At 44.4% G+C, this 5,886-nt stretch overlaps 1 protein-coding gene across 7 annotated transcripts in view; it reads left to right on the top strand.

Moving 5' to 3' along the window:
• Nucleotides 1–84: 84 nt before the first annotated feature.
• PBRM1 (polybromo 1) overlaps nucleotides 85–5,886 on the top strand; it is a 76,662-nt gene continuing 70,860 nt past the window's right edge. For all 7 annotated transcript variants that reach the window (XR_014788502.1, XR_014788501.1, XM_084839749.1 and 4 more), the window contains exon 1: nucleotides 85–221. The gene's annotated coding sequence lies outside the window, so the exon portion shown is untranslated. The remainder of the gene's footprint in view (nucleotides 222–5,886) is intronic.

Here is a 5,886-nt window from a genome sequence, read left to right as displayed (position 1 = left end):
GCCCCCCCTTCTGCCCGGGCTGTCGCGCTCCTGCTCTCGCTCGGCGGCCGAGGCTGGCGTTGCGACAGCGGCGGGCTCGCCTGTGAGCGAGCGGGCGGGCGAGCTGAGCGGCAACAGTGGCGGCGACGCCGACAGCGCGGGGGGCCGTGGCGGCGGCGGGGGCCGAGCGCGGCCGCGGCTGCAGGAGGCGGAGGATTAGCAGCGGCGGCGGCGCTGGCTGGGTAAGGCGAGGGCGAGGGGCCGGGCTTGGTCGGGCAGGCGAGCGGCACTCGCGGAACGCGAAGGCAGGAGGCCGCGGCGGGCTCCCTTTGTGTGGCTGTTGTGGGGCCGCTGGCCGGGTCCCTTCGCCGCAGCGCCGCTTCCGCGCTCCCCCCCTCGCTCCCCCGGCGCCTCCGCTCCCGGGACGCGGCTTCCCGCGTCTCCTTCCCCCCCACCGCCCGACCTCCTTCTCCTCGCCCGCCCCAAGGGAGAAGGCATCGGCCCTCGCATTGCCTGAACCGCCTCTGACCTACTAACCCTCTTCTCTCTTGGAGTTCACACGCGCCGACTTACACGCGGTTCTTTGCCTGTCTTGAATGCAGTCGATTCCGCCACCCCTTATGTCTAGTTTATCTGTCTTCCCCTTCCTCACGTTCATCTTCAACACGATTTTGACTAAAATTTCAAAACCGGTGATCAACTTACGCCATAAGTGTTGGAATGAGCTGAAGTTTCCACAGTGCTACCGAGCAGGGCAGCTGCACTTGTCAAAAGCAATCACTTCTCTGAATAATCCTCCCTCGCCTATTGAGTTAGACATATAGGATAGTCTTGTCCCCGTGTTCCCCACAGTAATACTTCTAGAAAAATAAAGGTCATATTTACAGTGGCCTCTACTTTTTCTTCAAAATCTTGACTTAAAGGGAAGGAGAATACTACTCTTTTTTAAAGAGACGTGGTTATACTAGAAGGACAGTGACAAAACAGGATGAATGAAAGAGGGAGGAATTCTACACCAAATACTTAAACAATTATAATTAGTGGCGCTATCTTGTGTAGAATTCATTGTGTTCTTGGTGTATCACTCGCTGTATTAAAAGTGTAGATAGGGTATACAATGATGGATTAGATCATATATTTTAGATAGACATCCAGTACCCGTGTCTGGAATATTCAGTGTTAAATCTGTTTTCCTACAGAAGGAGTGCTGTGTCTCTCACTATTAGGGAAAGCATGCCTTACTGTTAAATTTGTCTGAATTGTATTCCTGCTGTAACAATTTGGAAAAGCTTGGAGGCCTAAAGATGCCACTATCAGATGGTATCTCCATATTTATTTATTTATTAAATTTATTAATCGCCCATCTGGCTGGTCACCCAGCCACTCTGGGCGATGTACAAAGTATATAATAAAACAGTTTAAAACAATAAAATTCTACAGTAAAAACATTTTCTAAAATACCCTAACCCACCCCAAATGCCTGCCTGAACAACCATGTTTTTAATGCACTGCGGAAGCTCAATAAAGAGGGGGCATGGCGGAGTTCCCTAGGGAGGGAGTTCCACAGAGTGGGGGGCCACCACAGAAAAGGCCCTCTCCCTTGTCCCCACCAGTCTAGCTGTCCTGGCTGATGGGACAGAGAGAAGGCCATCCAAGGCTGTTCTTGTTAAGCGGCCTGTCTGGTGTTGCTGGAGGCACTCCTTAAGATAGGCTGGGCTGGAACCATATAGGGTTTTAAAGGTCAAAACCAACACCTTGAATTTGGCCCGGAAAACAACTGGTAACCAGTGCAACTCCTTCAGCACGGGAGTGATGTGATCTCGCTGGTGGCTGCCTTTAATCAGACGAGCCGCTGCGTTCTGTACCAGCTGCAGCTTCCGAACCATCTTCAAGGGTAACCCCCCGTAGAGCGCATTACAGTAGTCTAAACGAGAGGAGACCAGGGCATGTACTACCGATGGGAGCAGATGGTCGGGAAGGAAGGGGCGCAGCCGCCGTATCAGATGGAGTTGATACAGCGCTGTCCGGCTCACAGCTGACACCTGAGCCTCCATGGACAGCTGGGAGTCCAAAATGACCCCCAGGCTGTGGACCTGGTCTTTCAAGGGTAGCCGTACCCCATTCAACACCAGGTCAACATCCCCCAGCCTCCTCTTGTCTCCCACCAAAAGTACCTGGGTCTTGTCAGGGTTCAGCTTCAGCTTATTCCTCCCCATCCAGCCACTCACCGTCTCCAGACATTTGGACAGGGATTCTACAGCCAACCTTGGTGAAGATTTGAATGAGAGGTAGAACTGCGTGTCATCCGCATATTGATGACACCGCACCCCAAACCTCCTGATGATAGCTCCCAGCGGCTTCACATAGATGTTAAATAGCATTGGGGAGAGGATGGAACCCCATGGCACCCCACAAGTGAGCGGCCACGGGTCGGAAACCTCCTTTCCCAGTGCTACCCTCTGGTACTCCTCCAGGCAGTCCAGGAGGATACCATTGTCAACGGTATCAAAAGCTGCTGAAAGGTCGAGGAGAACAAGGAAGGAGCATTCACCCCTATCCATATGTTCTATAACATACTGATAAGATCCAAAATGGAACAGATATCGTTCAGACAAACTGGGCTGGTGGGTTTACAAGCTTTCACATTGCACAGAACCTGTCTTCAGAGTGGATAAATACATCTTTATCTGAAATGACTATGAGACTATAAATGATCAGTGACTGAACTGCTGATCACCTTTCCTTATAACATACATAATTGTAGTATAGTAAAATATCGTGTCAGCCCAGTGCCAACTTTTGTGGCTTACCAAGAAATGATTTCAGTTAGAATTACCTCTGGTGAGCCCAAAAGCTATTTGAAAATAACTTTTGGCCAGTTTATTGCTAGGAGTGGTGATGGGATCGTTGTTTTTCAATTAGTAGAAAAAGACTGAAGGCAAAAGGAGAAGGGGACGGCAGAGGATGAGATGGCTAGATAGCATCACGGATGCAATGAATATGAACTTGAGCACGATCCGGGAGAGAGCGCAGGACAGGAAGGCCTGGCGTGCTATGGTCCATGGGGTCACAAAGAGTCGGACACGACTGAACAACAACAAAAGTGTTTCAACAGAATTGTGTAGATGCTGTTCTCAGGTTTCTGATTAGTGTTGTACCTCCTTGCTTCCTCCTCTTCTATACCCAAAGATTTCAGGGAGTAGGGAGTAATAGAAAAGATAAATCCACCACACCCATATTATTTGAACCTTCAACCATTACTACCACTGTCTTGTTCACTTTCAATGTATTTGTCATTACCCATCAATAATTGTATCTAAGCACTGGCTCAGCGAATCTGCTGCCATGCCTGGCACTCTGAAAGAAAATACAGAGTTGGGTGTTATCAACTTATTGATGACCCCTTATTTCAAAGACATGACGCTAAGCAGGGTCAGCCCTGGTTAGTACTTGGATGGGAGACCACCTGGGAATCAGGCTTCCTGCACTGAGCAGGGGGTTGGACTTGATGGTCTTGTAGGCCCCTTCCAACCCTGTGATTCTATGACATGTACAGTGTCTCTCAAGAAGCTGAATATAGATGCTAAGTAGTAGATATGCATGTGTGTTTGCATTGTTAACTTGCAGTTTTTATAAATATGACTATTGATCTTGTAATTAAATCTAAATATATGTTCCTTGACAATGTGGACAGTGACTAGCCTTTGCTATTTTTGAAAAGTTTGAAATCTTCTTTGCCACTATACTTTAGATGCTGATAATAGATTCTTTGTGATATTAAGATATATTTAAAGTATTCTGATTTGTGAACTACATATACTAAATGGGCAGTGAATTCTGTAGTATTATAGTATCTTACTTGGTGTCTAAAATTATGCATGATGTGGAGAAAGTGGATAGGGAGATGTTTTTGTCCTTCTTTCATAATACTAGAACCCTGGGTCATCCAATGAAGCTGAATGGTGGGAGATTCGGAACAGATAAAAGGAAGTACTTTTTCACAGAGCACATAATTAACCTATGGAAATTACTGCCAAAGTTGTAGTGATGGTCACCAACTTAGATGACTTTAAAAGGAAGTTAGAAAAATTCATGGGATAAGGCTATTAATGGCTACTAGTCATGATGGCTATATATTACCTCCAGTATCAGAGGCAGTATGCCTCTGTTCACCAGTTGCTGGGGAACATGAGTGGGAGGGTACTACTGCATTCCTGTCCTGTTGTGGACTTTCACGTGCATCTGGTTGGCCACTGTGCAAATGGGACTAGATAGGCCTTTGTTCTCTCCCGCAGTATTATGTGACTATTATAGCTGCAGTCCTGTCTTATGAAAATGAAGAGCTTTGCCATTGAGTTAAATAGCAGTAGAATTGCACCCTTTGTTTACACATTCTAAGAATGCCCTTTTTGTTCCAAGTTTAGAAGGTTGTTTTTCTGAAATGCCAATAACTTTATATTTATATAAAGTTATATATATATATATTCCTGCTTTTTTTGCTATTTTGCAGTATATCTTTCCTTAACCATACTTCTTGATTCTTTTATTTACCTGTTCTTCCCTTTGTTTCCTCTGTGTCTTTCTTTCCTTTTGTTGTCTTCTCTTTCAGTTTTGGCTGTACTAATACTACTGCTGAATTGGTGCTTTAAGGATTTGCCTTTTCTCAGTTTCTTTACTTGCCTATCAGACATTATGAGGAGACTGGCTTTTCGTGGTGCTGGTTGTACTCTGGTAAATCTGGTAATTTACTGATAATGTGTGTGCTGTTTTGTCCCTCTCTTCCACACATCTCAGCCATTTTTGGTTCATAATGGAGTGATAGATCATGCTTGTTCATTTATCTCATTCATGAGTTCGTAATTAATCCTTACTCAGATATGAAATGCGAACATTCTAACACAGTTATTCTACACTAATTATACTTTTTAAAAATAGTCATGTGAACAAGATAATAGGATGACAGTGTAGGTCTACATGTGGCATCTAACACCACATAAACTGCACATCTGAAATCAGTATCATTTTATTTTCATTTAGTGAATAGAGTGAATAGCTTTGCAAACAGAGCGCTATCATTTGTTTTCTAACATATATCAGTATGGAATTACAGTTTTAGGATGCCTTGTGGATCATGTATTTAAGGTAAGGTTTGGGGCTTTACTGAGGTACACATAGGTACTATATATGTTGTAGAACTGGAGTAATTGCTTTAAGTTCATTGTGCCAAGTTCATATCTTTTAGTCTGCACGTATTGAATGAATTCCATATTCTCTGTTCACCCTTTGTGAATAGCTCAGGTCAATTAGTTCCATATGCATCATGACCTCAGTGTGATCAGATGAGGATAAAAATGTCATTAAACAGCAGCTTGTGTTTTTGTTTAATCTTGGAGGTGGTTCCTTTGGTCTTAACTGCAATTTCTTCATATTTACCATTCATGTTTGTCTCCAACTTACACATAGATTTTTAGCATTGGGAGGAAACTTAAGAAGTCAAATTTACATTGCCTTTCAAACATTATTTTCAACATGAAACCGCAGTGTTTCTATTTTAAAATGCATGTTTTAAAACTTGTGTTATACTGGTACACCCCTCAGGAAATTCCCTTTTGGCATGGGTTCTTGTGGCATGTCCCTATATGGGAAGATGCATGTTTTCCTGACATAATGGTCCTAATCCAGAGAATGTTAGTCAGACTTAAATCCTGTTGAAATCAGTAGTATGAGGTACTACTCCCTTTATGTGAAAGGAACTTAAAAGCAGCTCACTTTCTTTGGATCAAGGTTAATGTGTGAATAAGAAATGAGTTGCATGTTTTTGGGGCTTCCCTTGGTGAGTCCTCCTCCTTCCTGCAGTAACCTTTGAGAGTATTTATTTATTTATTTATTACGTGTTTATACAGCCTG

The sequence above is a fragment of the Heloderma suspectum genome, chromosome 2 (assembly GCF_057233095.1).
Source record: "Heloderma suspectum isolate Gila_16-S chromosome 2, 16-S_ref, whole genome shotgun sequence".
NCBI lineage: Eukaryota > Metazoa > Chordata > Lepidosauria > Squamata > Helodermatidae > Heloderma > Heloderma suspectum.
The sequence above is the reverse complement of the archived record's forward strand: the minus strand, read 5'-3'. Positions and strand labels throughout refer to the sequence as shown.